Raw genomic sequence first — 13,926 nt, forward strand, 5'->3', positions numbered from 1 at the left:
TCTACAAGAATAATTTGCATCCATAAAGTTATTTCTTGCATACCTCTATAAAACCCAAATGACTTCGTTTGTATGGCTTCAAGCAGAGAAGAGGAAAAGGAAGGGAAGAGCCTCATAATCATTGATCATTGGACCCTTAGGGCTAAATACTCAGAGAACACATTGCAAGCATGTTATTAGGTGCAATATTACACCATATTGCATGCACAAGGAAATGGAATTATTGCCTGAAGCTGGGAGAATAGCTAGAGACAGGGAATGAATGAAGGAGAGAGAAGCCAGATATTATGAAATTAGTTGGCGAAATAAGGGATTTTTCTCTACAAACCATTACACTCACCTTATTTAGTATTTCCACTTGTGTACGAACTGTAATCCAATTATTTTGTAGAAGATAATTCTGAGCTTAATTATTCCCTTAACAATGTACCTTTGCTTAACACATGCCCAGTTCTATAAACTCCTTACAAGCTATATTTTCTTTTCAGAACCAATTCCTTTAATATCATCAAAGAGAAAATAATTGGAATAGCTTATCCTTTTATTCCAAGACCAAATCCAAATTGTTTTTTGACTTTTAAATATCATAGACATTTTTGCTCCTGAATCTTTTTTATACATTTTTTATCCATTATAAAGTTCTGTCCTTATAAAGAAAGTTGCAAGTTAATCCTTATGCATACGATAATGGTGCGTACAGTTTCCTTGTACGTACAGTGTGTATAATATTGCACCTAATAACATGCTTGCAATGTGTTCTCTGAACATTTAGCCCTGAGGGTCCAAGGGTCCACTGATTAGTGATCAGGAGGCTCTTCCCTTCCCTTTCCTCTTCTCTGCTTGAAGCCACACAAATAAAGTCATTTGGCTTTTATAGAGGTATGTAAGTATACAATACACTTAAAATATTTTTATGGGCAAAATAAAAATATTTTAAGCATATTGTACATAATGCAAGTGCGAGGGAGCATTGAAACTGACAGAAAAATAGATTTTCATATTTAAATGAGAGTAAATAAAGAGATAAATGAGAGAATAAAAAGAAAATGGAATTAAAATTGAGACTTTCTTTGCATGGATATAGTGTTTATTGTTTGAATCTTATGAAAATATCTGCATCTACAAAATATCGGACCATTGCTTTGGACAGTGAAAAAAAAATTGTGTATAGGCCTTAATTGTCACGACTTCCTAATGAAATGTTACATGAAAATGTATAATTTAAAAATTTTTTGGTTGGCTAAAAGCGCTTCAACATTTGTTTGCTTATTATATGGACTGGCTGAACAGTTAACATTACTGTTCCTGATTACTTCATGGTGTTGCAGACTGTCGCCTGCTGAGGTGGCCTAGTTCAGGACCCTCCCCTTCCAGCATTCTCATTTAGAGCACATAATTGCTGAAGACTGAGGTTTCGTTAGAGAAACTCCGAGAATCATTCTGTGCTTTGTCTGTCTCCATCCCCCACCCCCTCGCCCACCTGCCTCCCTGCCCTTATGTCAGTTCTCAGAATACGAGGTGAGGGAGCACATTCCTATGATCTTCTTTCCCACAGCCAGCAGAGGCCCAGGCACACACCAGTGGAGGCATTCACCCTGACCCTGGGGACCTGAATCAACTCAAGATTGCTCAGGAAGTTATTTTATCTCCTTAAGACTACTAGGGAACCACTTAGACATAAAGTGTAGACGTAAATTCAGTGATCTTAGGGGATGTGAGTTGATTGTCCCTCTCCCCATTCCCCACCCTTACCTCCTCTACCCCGCAAACCTACACGTATTCCCACAACAGAAGTTCTGCACTAACATTAAGAACCTGCAGCAGATGAGAACTCACCTGAATCCTGTGAGCTGTTGTCCAGTCATTTAATCTGCCTCTACCTCAATTGCTCTCTCTTTAAAGGAGGAATAATACAGAACATATGTTTGCCAATGTAAAAGCGCTTAGCATCTGCTGTCACAAGAAAGAACTCTGTAGAAAAGTAGAGTGAAATATAGCTTATTTATTATTTGCTGGCCATTATGCCTCCTTACATGTCCATTCCACCTGTGAGGAGGCCCTCTGGGGGCAGAACACCTTTTATCAAAACATCCACGTTGAGTTCCTGAGGTCTGCACTGCAATGCTGTGACTTGAGAGAGTGGATACCTACCTAGATGGTTGGACACAAGCTCTGGGGAAAAGCAGTGTTTAAAATGTTAGCCCTTTTCTTGAACTCAATACATTCCTTTTATTTGATGATGTTTATCTTAGTATTTTTAAAATACTAAGATTACTAAATTTCACATAGATAAAACCAAAGGAAAGCTACCATTATACTAAACTCCAGTTAGCCTAAGGAAGATGATTTTTTAATCTTAAACACTGATTTAAATAAGAAATAAATATATGAATATCTACATATGTCCCTTTTGTAAAAAAAAATATATGTATATATATATATACACATATCCCACAATCTGCCTATAACTTTGAGCTTTGAAGTTAGTGCTAAAATTTGAGAAATGGCTTAAGGTTATTGATTCATTCTTCCTTGACGGGTGAAATCATGAAGCAGCACTAACCACAGCAATTATGGCATTAAAATGTCAAGAAATTAGAGGTCAGAATAACAGATAATTTTCTTCTCTCTGTCAGATTTAAAATTGACGTTCTTTGACAGCTTAGGATCTCTGGCTGAGAAAAATATGACAGCTTAACTTATTTTATACTTGTAAAGCAGTAATTGATAATAAACTTGATCATGACAGCTTCTGGGCAGAAACATGACAGAAGAGTTCTGGTACAAAGCTCTTCTTAATGTGTAAACACTAAATCTGTTGGATATTAGATATTACTTAAATTGTCTTAAGTCTTGGCTTACATCATAATCTTCTAGACACTTTTTCTCTTAGGTGAACTCATCTCACTATTTGAGCAATGTTTTTTAAGCATGATAATGACTAGCTTTCTTATCCATTTTTATGTATTAATAAAAATCATGTAATTTGCTTTATATTTTTACTTACCAAATGATGACTGAGAAACTCCATCCTATGAGCTGCTTAGTAAAGAGGAAATTCTGGTTAATAAGTATTTGGTCCCATGGTGTTCTAATTCCTTGCTACTCAAATGTGGTCCAGAGAGCCACTGTATCAGCATCACCTGGGAACTTGTTAGAACTTCGTCTCTCAAGCCTACCGACCTACTAAATCAGAGTGTCCATTTAAGGAGATCCTCAGGCAACTTGTTTGAGATGTTAAAGTTTAAAAAGCACTGCTCTACTACAGGTATATTAGTGATCTGGAAAGGTTTTTTTCCCTTACAAAAGTAGAGAGAATGGTATAATGAACCCCTATGTACCTATCACTCAATGTCAAAATTATTCCCACCCCCCCCCCTTGCTGTTTTCAAATACACTTGCCATTTCCGTCTAAGCCTATCTAACTCCCTATCTACTGTCCCCTCTTCATCCCATGGGCATCTCAGAATATCCAAAGAGAAGGTTCAAGTAGGTTTATTTTGAAAAAAATCTCTCCAGGAATTTCATATACATTCCCTGCTAAAAAGCATTAATCTAGCCTAACACTCTCATTAAATAATTTTACCAAGAATACCCAGCTAATGTACCATCAGAGCTAGACTTAGATGAGGTCCCCTGATTCTCAAGTCAAGGTTTCTTTAGTCCCATTATTTCTAGGAATTTAAAAATAACAGAATATTTATTAATGCTTTTTAGTTTTAGGGATGATATTCTTCTTACTTCCAAAATGATTCTTAATTTAAGGGACATTTAATGTATATTTCCATTTTACCAATTTAAGCGTAAAGTTTTTCTTTCTGTTGTGTTTATGCTTTTGAATTTGTTAAAACTTTCAACTCAGTAAAAGTTCCAGTAATTACAGGGGAAAATTTAAGATGGCTTTAAGAAATCTTTACCAGCCATTTTGTTGATCATTTGTTCTGATCACCTCCCAGAAAAACATATTTTATCAGTCTTTGAGAGTTCCAAAGGGATTTTAGGGGATTACGCGATCGTTAATGGTTGGTTAGTAGAGATTACAAATTAAATGCCAAAAAAATTTTTTTTACTGTACTCTTACAATGAGTGAAAAAGATTTCATTCTAAAATTGTTTTTAAAAATTATCACTCCCATGCTCATGGTGGTGTTACTCAAGTCTGCTTCAGCATATGATTACATGGTACAGAGAGGCAATAAGCAGATGATAGAAAAGTGTAAATCAGATAATAGGTTATCTCACCCCCGTCACTGTCATTTGAGTGACACTGAGTCACTTTGCTTTTATGTACTTTTCATGCACCTAAAAAATGATAACAGAAATGATACCTAACTCAAAGGGCTGTATTTGAGAATCATAAGAGAAAAGATATGTGAAAATGCCTTGTAAACTATAAAGCACTACACAGACATTGATTGTTACCTAAAAGTATAATTAAATGAAGTATCTTTAAGAACTTTTGTTCTTATAATTCATTTCTCTATATCATCATATCTACAGTTGACATTACCAAACTGAAAAATGATTTAAATGACTTCTCTTTGACTGTGAGAGGTATACACATAAGCCTGTCATAAAAGGCTGTTTTGGTGGCAAACTATTAGAACATATGGGGCATGCAATATTTACTTATTTATATATATATATATACACAAACATCTATCTATGCTGGAAATATTAAAATATTAAATACATTGTAATATTAAAAGTAGTCATAAAACATGATATTTTTAGTCTAATTTTCAGTTGCTAATATTTCTTGGTCTTCTTAGATTATATTTTCTTTGTTTAGCTCTTTCTTTGATCTGACAGGAATAACAAAGCGTTCCTTTGGATCTGCCTTAGTGAATATATGCCCATAGGAAGTAGCATTGACCACTTCAGTTTTCACTTTATTTTCTTGCTGTGAAATGTTCTTTCCTACTACAAAGAACTGACATGATAAGGCTGTCAAGAACCTACAAGACAGATATGTCTTTACCCAAAACAGCTGCAATGCTGACTTTTCTAGAAGATAAACTCATAAAATTTATAAGGAAAAAAAATTAACCCACTTTTCATCCTGCTGATGTAAATGAAGATAGTGGTAGTGATAGCACTGATGACCTCTACAATCGTGGCTTGTTCTTTCTGTGAATTTGGTATCCCTTGTCTTTTCCTTCTCCATTTCTGGCTTCTTTCTTTGATGTGACAAGGGATATCAACACCCCCTTCTGGATCGCTTGAGTGGGTTGTAGCACAATGTTGTTCATTTACAAGTGCCGTGAGCCTGATTGTCTTCCTGCGGGGATGTTCAGGGTTCTTCTCCTGGACAGTTATTCTGAGACAATATTGTAACAAATGGTCAACAAAATGACTGATCAAGATTTCTTAAAACCGTGTTAATTTTCCTCCTATAATTATTGGAAGTTTTACTCAGCTAAAAATGTTAACAAATTCAGAAGCCAAATTAAAATAGAAAGAAAACCCCTGCACTTTAAATTATTATAAAGGAAACACACATTAGGTATTTTTTAAGTTTAAAGAGTCATTTTGGGAACAAGAAGAATATTATGATCCCTAAAACTAACAAGAGTATAGGTTCAAATGTATCTGTTTATGTGTTTCTCATCTGCAGCAATAAGGCTTACATTGCAAAGATTCAATGAATAAAATTTCTATATGGAAATTAGTATTGAGGAAATTAATAACACACATTTAATTTTGATTAGTGAATAAATCTTTAATTTAGGTTTATCTTTTCTCCTTGTAATTACTGTAGTTCTTGCGTAGTCCATGGTCATCAATCATACACTAGGAAAGCATAAATAATGCAACTAGTCAAACTGGGATGTGTGTCATTTATGTGAGTGTACTTTGTCTCCTCTTTGTGTTATTTTTATTGTGTGGCATTGAGAAGTGCTAATTATTGATTTTTAGAAATTAACAGCAAATGCCTTCACAAGCATCTAAAGTCCTATTTTACATGAGGAAGAAGGGTGAAAATTGCAGCCTGCTGTTTGTAATAGAAATAGCTGGAAGGCATTTCCTTATCTTCTATTAACATAGATCTCAGTTATATTACACAGTTGTTACCCTAGCATAAATTAACAGTTATTCAAAACATATTTCGTGCTTCAATTTGTGAAGTAGATATTACTCGACCTAAGTACCTAAGCATTTCAGTTAGAGGTTTAGGACTCATTTTTAAAGGTTTTAAACATATTGATAATGAGCCTATTTAAAGCCATTTGAAATCTCAATGTACTGTATCTAAATTACTGCTTCCCATTTATGTCAAATCAAAGAAGAGCATTTCGTTCTGCCAAATACATGCAATACTATTTTTAATTTGAATTTAATTTAATAAAAGTGTATGATTTCATTTTGTAACGTTTATGCCACCACCTGGTGAACCTTTGTCTTGATGTCATTCCCCATACCAAGCCAATCTATTTCAGCTTTTAGTATTTTCATTATTCTCTTTTCATGATCAGACACTCCAACTGAACTTCCTTTGTGTGGTGAAGAAAGGTCACCACGTGTACTACCGCTTCTCTCTCCTTACCCCTCCTCCTCCTCCTCCTCCACCTTCTCCGCACCTTCCTCCCCTCCTCCTCCCCCAGTTCCTGAATCAGCCAGCATAGAGTTTGCTTCATATAAACTATTCACCCAGGGAGAATTTGGCAGGGATGTTGTCCTGATTCTTCTCCCTTATCACTAAGCGTTTCTGGGTTGAGTCGTCTACTTGTATACTGTTTAATGATCAACCCAAAAAGTGAGCAAAGAACCAAAAACCTAGAAGAATCCTTAAAAGATCATCTGCTAAAACCCTTGCTTCCAGGTAGATCAATCTCTAAATCATCCAGAAAAGAATGTTTTAGTTCTTTTCTTGAGGATTAACAAGTATAAACTGCAAAGAGACTCTATGGTCTCCCCCAAGAAGCTTATAATAGTGTTTATCCCCCAAATATTCTGAATCCTCACTGAAAATGTCTCTTGCTTGGATATAATCATGTTTTACTCAGTCCTACCTGGAAATTAAGCAAAAGCCAACTACCATTTCTCTTATATACTACACCTGAATACCAGTCCTCTTTGTATCAATTAGGATCTCAGCACATTACCCTCTCAAAGGGATAATGAAGACTCCAAAAAAGATATTCAAATGGCTAACAAGCACATGGAAAGATTCTCAACATCACTAATCATTAGGGAAATGCAAATCAAAACCACAGTGAGATACCGCCTTACACTCATTAGGTTGGCTACTAATAAAACAAACAAACAGAAAATAGGAAGTGTTGGCGAGGATGTGGAGAAATTGGAACCTTTGTGCACTATTGTGGGAATGTGAAATTGTGCCTCCTTTCTGGAAAACAGTATGGAAGTTCCTCAGAAAATTAAAAATAGAGCTACCAAATGATCCAGCAATTCCATTTCTGGGTCTGGGTGTATACCCAAAATAATTGAAAGCAAGATTTCACAGAAATATTTGTACACCTATGTTCATAGCAGCATTATTCACAATAACCAAAGGGCATAAGCAACCCAAGGGTCCCTCTGTGGATGAATAAACAAAATATGGTGTATACATACAATTTAATATTAGTCAACCTTAAAAAGCAAGGAAATTCTGACACATGCTGCAACAGGGATGAACTTTGAGGATGTTCTGCTAACTGAGATAAACCAGTCACAACAAGACAAATACTACATGATTCCACTTATATAAGGTACCTAGAATAGTCAAAATCAGAGAGAGGGAATGTAGAAGGCTGGTTCCAGGGGCTCAGGGGAAGGGGAAATGGGGAATTGTTTAAAGGGTACAGAGTTTCAATTTTGCAAGATAAAGAGGGTTCTAGAGATTGGTTGCACAGTATGGATCTACTTAACCGTACTGAACTGTAAACTAAAAATTAGTTAAGATGGTAAATTTATGTTATGTATATTTTACCACAATTCTTAAAAAATTTAAAGGGATAATGAGGTTTGTTTAATTAATGGTCCTATATACAAAGCTTGTGGGCAGGATAAAGTGAATGAACAAGGGAAGATGAAGCATCCAAGACTTAACATCTAGGTGCCAACCTGAGGTCTGAGGGTGCAAGGGGAGAGAGCCATTACCAGAACCTGCAGGAGAAGGAGCCCTGGGAAAGTGGTTGCCCAACAGGAGCTGGCCCAGAGGAATCAACCCAGCCACTGCCAAACTGGGACCTGGCAAGGAGGGACCATACAATAAACGTCTCACCTTCCTGTGTCCTTTCCTGAGATCTCATTGGCTGAACTCAGCGGGAAGCCAAAAAGCAAGGGAGTACCAGTGATGCAGTCCATGGAGGCCAGTCTCCCAGGAACAAGGAAGATGATTGAGCTCACTTCTCTGTCCGCCTGAGTCAGTCACTGCTCTAGGATAGGCAAACTTATTTAAGGCATCCAGGGTACAAGGACCACTGCCTGCTACGTTAAAGTACTTGTACTTTTCCTGCCTGAATTGACTTATGCTCATTTTTAAGTAGAAAAAACTGAGTGAGCTTGCCACCAATGGTACTGACTTAATTTGAAGAAAAAATGTTCTGGACAGAGCATTTTCTATCCAGAGGATATAGTACTTGTTTTTTCACATTCATTTGTTAAGTCAGTTATGTAATATCCTTATAATCCATCATTCCAAGGAGGAAATAGGAATCAGCAGAAGGATAAGTCTCCTATTCATTGTTTTTCAGTTTATACTAAAAGAATAAAATCAAGCACTGAGGCAGGTAAATGAGCAATCAGAATCTCCTCCCTCAAATATTGTACAACATAGTCAGATAGCTAACACAAATGTGCTTCTTTTTTCTTGAATTAACAAATATTTGCTTAAATATTCTAATTATTTTGCTAGTATAGGCTTAAAATTAATGCAGTTGACTGTTAAAACAGAAGAAAACATGTTTGTTCTATTTTGTAGTTTCTATGAAAAACTAGAAGCAGTTGAATATAAAATAGCATTTTAATTTTTTATATAGTATAATGTTTATATAGCAAGAAATAATAGAGTGTAGATATTATTTGCTTGATTTATTTTGCTTCTGCTTTTCTAGCATTAAAAAGTAATGCTTTACGTGATCTTGTTTTATTACAGCAATAAACCAGAAGCAAAAGCTTATCAGTTAAAATACAGTCTGCCATTAAGGCATCTTCCTTTTCATCATTTCACACTTCTCAAAAGTCCTTTTTTTTTTTCCTGTTTGATATAGAATTGGTAGAATTGGAAGTAGAACAGAAAGATGGTATAAATCACATATATATTTTTAAGTGTATGTCAAAGTTGTATTTTCTGGTTAAAAAAAGAATACCTACTTTCAAGCATTAAAATAAAATTATTTTAAGTAAGAGCTGTATAGTGAGATAAACACAATACTAAGGAAATTTATTGAAAATCTTTCTCTGTGTTCCCAAGTAATCACTTTTACTATTTTTTTCTTGAATTTTCTGAAAATTGTCAATAATTGACTAGTAATTTGGATATAGTCCAATATTTCTCATTGTAGGTAGCATAACCTGCTATACTTTATAAAATGCTGACTTTTCTGGAAAATGGTTTAAAAGATTGTACAGACCAAGGGAAATGGATGAAACAGGTCATTTGACAGCCTACCTTATTAGCTTCTTTATAGCATCTCCCTCCTGGTACTTAGACCTGACGGCATTTCATCCAAAAGACAATACTACATTACATTTACAAAAAGGACTAGAAATTGTAAGGATTCTATGGGAGAAAAATGTATCTGGGTTAAATTTACCTGCATTGTGTAAAAGACAAGATTAACTGAAGTTTTTATCTGCTCCCTCTCAGAGAAGCTGTCCGATAGATATAGATAACTAGTAAACACAAAGGGAGGGAGAAGGCACACGTGTTCACCGAAATAGTGATTTCTTGCAGAATGTTTTGAGTTTCACGTTAATTTGAACGTGGTTCTGAACTCTGACTTCTTAGGCCACATTTACCTTTACTGTGGCTATGAAGTCTCTCCCATCAGCAGGCGTGTGAGTCATGCATATGCCACAGCACGTTGACTTCCTCTTCTTGGATTTAATCCCAGCTGTGTATCTTTATTCATAGAGGAGGTAGAACTTTCCTGGGACGGAAGGTAGGAAGGGGAAAAAAAAAGCAATTAAGCAGGAGGTGCAGCGAATAAGGCATATGTCACAGCCAGAGCTAACACAGACCGCCCCTTTGTGCAAATTTAAAAAGACACCCTCTTTAGGAGGATGAATTACAAAAGGTGCTCCTTCCTCTGGCTATTGCGGTCACTTCTATCCCTCACTTGCCCCCCAACTGGGCACCTTTGTACAGGGCATAGATGACACAGCCGTACACACCGGCCTGACCTATGAGGAAGATGAAAGACTGGAGAGCCTGTTGAAAATAAGTGAGAAGAAAGGAGAGCTGGGCAAAGATGTGAGTAATTTTGTAACTTGGTAGGTGCGTCCTGAAGGATTTTACAAAGAGAACCTAGCAAGACTAAGGAATGAGACGATCAGGAAGTAGGGAGGGGACAAAAGGGAAACTGTCCCTAATGGGAACTTTCCCCAATGGGTGCTTTATATTACGTATAAGTAGGTAAAAGTGAGTAGTTATATGTCAAATATGTGTTGTGAAATCTGAAAATCACATATACTGTTCAAATATACTTACTTTGTTCCCTTGTGCATAACTTAGTTCACATTTTCCTTTACTTCTCTGCCTACCCCTGAAGAATTCCATATTTTAGAACTCCTTTCAAAGTGTTAAAAAAAATGACTTTTTTTTTTTCACTAATTTTGTGACCTACCTATTTCTTGATAGAACTTAACCAGTGAGAAAAATAGGTGCTAAGAATATGGTAATTGCTCATTATTCAACAAAATAATTTTTATAAGAATAAGTAAGAATCCACATAATAAATACAACATAAAACTCTTAAGAAACTAACTTCATTGTAATTCCTATCTGAACAATTCCTGGTGAAGAAATAAAGTGGTATTCCTTATATAATTATTTTATGAGACACAATTGAGTTTGACATTTAAGAGTTTTAAAGCATCAGCCCCCTAAAAGACCATACAGTCTAAATCGTTACTGCATTTGCAGCTTTGACCATTGCGTTCTGTGTTCACAAATACTTATACAGAGTAAATACACAAAATCAGTACAACCACTTTGGACAACAATTTGGCCATAAAACTAAACATTCCTACCATATGATTCAGCAGCCCTATACCTACGTATACACCCAACAGAACTGACTGCTTACCTCCATCAAAAGACATGTGCAAGAATTTTCTAAGCAACTTTATTTATAATAATCTGAAACTGTTAACAGCCCAAATATCAATCAATAGGAAAATTGACATATTTTGTGATAGATTAATACGGTGGAATACTACACAGCACAAAAAAGAGAACAAACTATTGATACACATGAAAACAAGGATGAATCTCAGGCATTATGTTGATCAAAAAAAGGCAGATACAAAAATTGGTACTGTCTGATTCCATTTATCAGAAGTTCAAAAACAAAAAATAATCAATGGTGAAGAATATCAAAAGTGATTAGCTTGGCAGAGGGTGAGGAGTAGGAAAAATTGGCTGGAGAAGGGCAAGAGGGAACCTTTACATAGTATGCTCCTGTGTAACTACCACCCAGATCAAGATATGGAATCTTCCAGTTCCATTCCAAAGCCCTCCGTCTTGATCTGGGTGGTGGTTAAAGGGGGAAAAATATGTGAACACACACACATATATTCAAAAATGTATACACCTATGATTAGTGTGCATTATATACTTTATCCTTCTTAAACCTCAAAAAAAAGAAATATAAACAAACAAATAAATAAATAATGGCTGCTTAAGTCCAAGAAGAAGCTTAAGTCCAAGATACCAAAGTCAAGTGATTACAAAGGCCTAAGAAAGAATGTTATTATTTAAGAATAAGCAAATGCATATTTTCTTGTTACCCCACCAAAAGATTGTCCAGCAATGAGTACATGGTCTTTTATATTTGTAAAATACCAAAGGTTTGTCCCTCATGTTTGTTTTGGAAAAATCTAGTATTTTAAGCCTATTACATATGCTAGATTTGTATGAAACATGTAAGACTCATGATATCACTGTGTATTATATGTGAAAAGTTACTATAACTTATTGATTCTAGGATGCACATCATTGTCATACCTGCACACTCCAAATCACAATGTGTCTTACAATCAATGGTGTATCATAGTTTAATTGCAACGTCTTTACTTCTTTTTTGTTTGTTTGTTTTCTAAAGATTGGCACCTGGGCTAACAGCTGTTGCCAATCTTCTTTTTTCCTTTTTTTTTCTTTTTTTCTGCTTTTTCTCCCCAAATCCCCCTAGTACGTAGTTGTATATATTTTAATTGTGGGTCCTTCTAGTTGTGGCATGTGGGACGCCACCTCAGCGTGGCCTGACAAGCAGTGCCATCTCTGCCCCCAGGATCCAAATTGGCAAAACCCTGGGCCACCAAAGCAGAGCGTATGAACTTAACCACTCGGCCACAGGACCAGCCCCATTTTACTTCTTAATGGTATATAAAATAATAATGCTTCTAATAGTGAATAACATCTTAGATGCAATGAAGCAAGTTAGACTGATAGACTTATTTCCCAAGTTTTAATCTTTTACCATATACGTGACACATACTTGTGAGTTCACAATACAATATTAGTTTATTCTTTCTTCACTGTGAAGAACAATAGATATATACAGCAATAGATTTCTTGTAACCCAAATTAAAGTTTTGGTATTAGATTTTAAAAGGATTCACAAATGCCACAGTCTATATATATCAGACAGGGAATGAACTAGTGAAGCAGGCCAAGTGGCAGTACATCCATGGGTCATGTGAGTGGTGGGCGTTGCAAAGTGGTCCCCATGCCTTGGCACCAGACAAGTGTTGCCATCCAGGAATGCTGATGGGGTATTGCCAGATCTTCTGATTTTCTTGATGGAAGCCAAAAAACCAAATTTATTTTATGAAATTTCCTGACCTATAAATGTTGGCTCAAATAGAAACCATGTCTATGAGCTGAGTGTAGCCCATGGGATGCCACTGTGTGACGTCTGGCTGAATGTAAGCTCCTGTGGTGTCCTGGCTAGAATGTAACCTCTCCAAGAACAGGAATCGTCATTTATTTTGTTTGACAAGCATCACAATATCAAGAGTGGTACCCAATACATAGCAGGTGCTCAATAAATATATGTTTAATGAATAAATAAAGCTAACATTAAGTCTCTCTGATCCATGCAGAACAATGTAGAAATAGAAATATGTTGAATTCTTTTAAATGCCATTTCTGATAATATAGAAAGAATCCACCTTATAGTTGCAAGTAGTTGTTTGTAGTTGTAAGTAGTTGTTTTGGGTTTTTTTTTTTAACTTGGTATATTTGGAAATTATTAATGGAAAAATTCTATATGGCAAAAAAATCTTTTCTTGCTGTTGACTAGCTAATTCCTTCTTAACCTTCAAACCTCAGGTCATGTCCTTTTTCTGGAAGTCCTTTCCTAACAGCTTTAGGCTCCCTCCCTTCCTCCACCCTGAGTCTGATATAGACATCACTTCCCTGGGCTCCCTGTACTCTGTGCTCGCCTCCACCGTGGCCCTTCTACCTGCCATGGCCCTCCTGTACTTGGCATATGTGTTTATGGGCTGAAAACTTCCTGAGGGCAGTCTGGGATCTGATTTTGTATCCCTTGGCACAGAGTAAGCATTCAACAAATGTTTGTTGATTTCATTGCTTTTGTGGTATTGAGTTGTGAAAGTAAAGAGCCCTGAAGTTTTCTCTACTACTATGAATTTCTTTTTCTAGGCTACCTTTCAGTTTTGGACTTTGAGGACTAAATCACGGTCCTGACCTACAGAGATTCAGTTTGAGCAAACAGATATTCAGGAAAGACTG

General features: G+C 36.0%; 1 protein-coding gene across 13 annotated transcripts in view; it reads left to right on the plus strand.

The window, feature by feature from the left end:
* Positions 1 to 13,926, plus strand: part of NBEA (neurobeachin) — a 671,041-nt gene that overhangs the window by 629,463 nt on the left and 27,652 nt on the right. The window lies entirely within an intron of this gene.

This window comes from Equus przewalskii, chromosome 16 (genome assembly GCF_037783145.1).
Source record: "Equus przewalskii isolate Varuska chromosome 16, EquPr2, whole genome shotgun sequence".
NCBI classification, from domain to species: domain Eukaryota; kingdom Metazoa; phylum Chordata; class Mammalia; order Perissodactyla; family Equidae; genus Equus; species Equus przewalskii.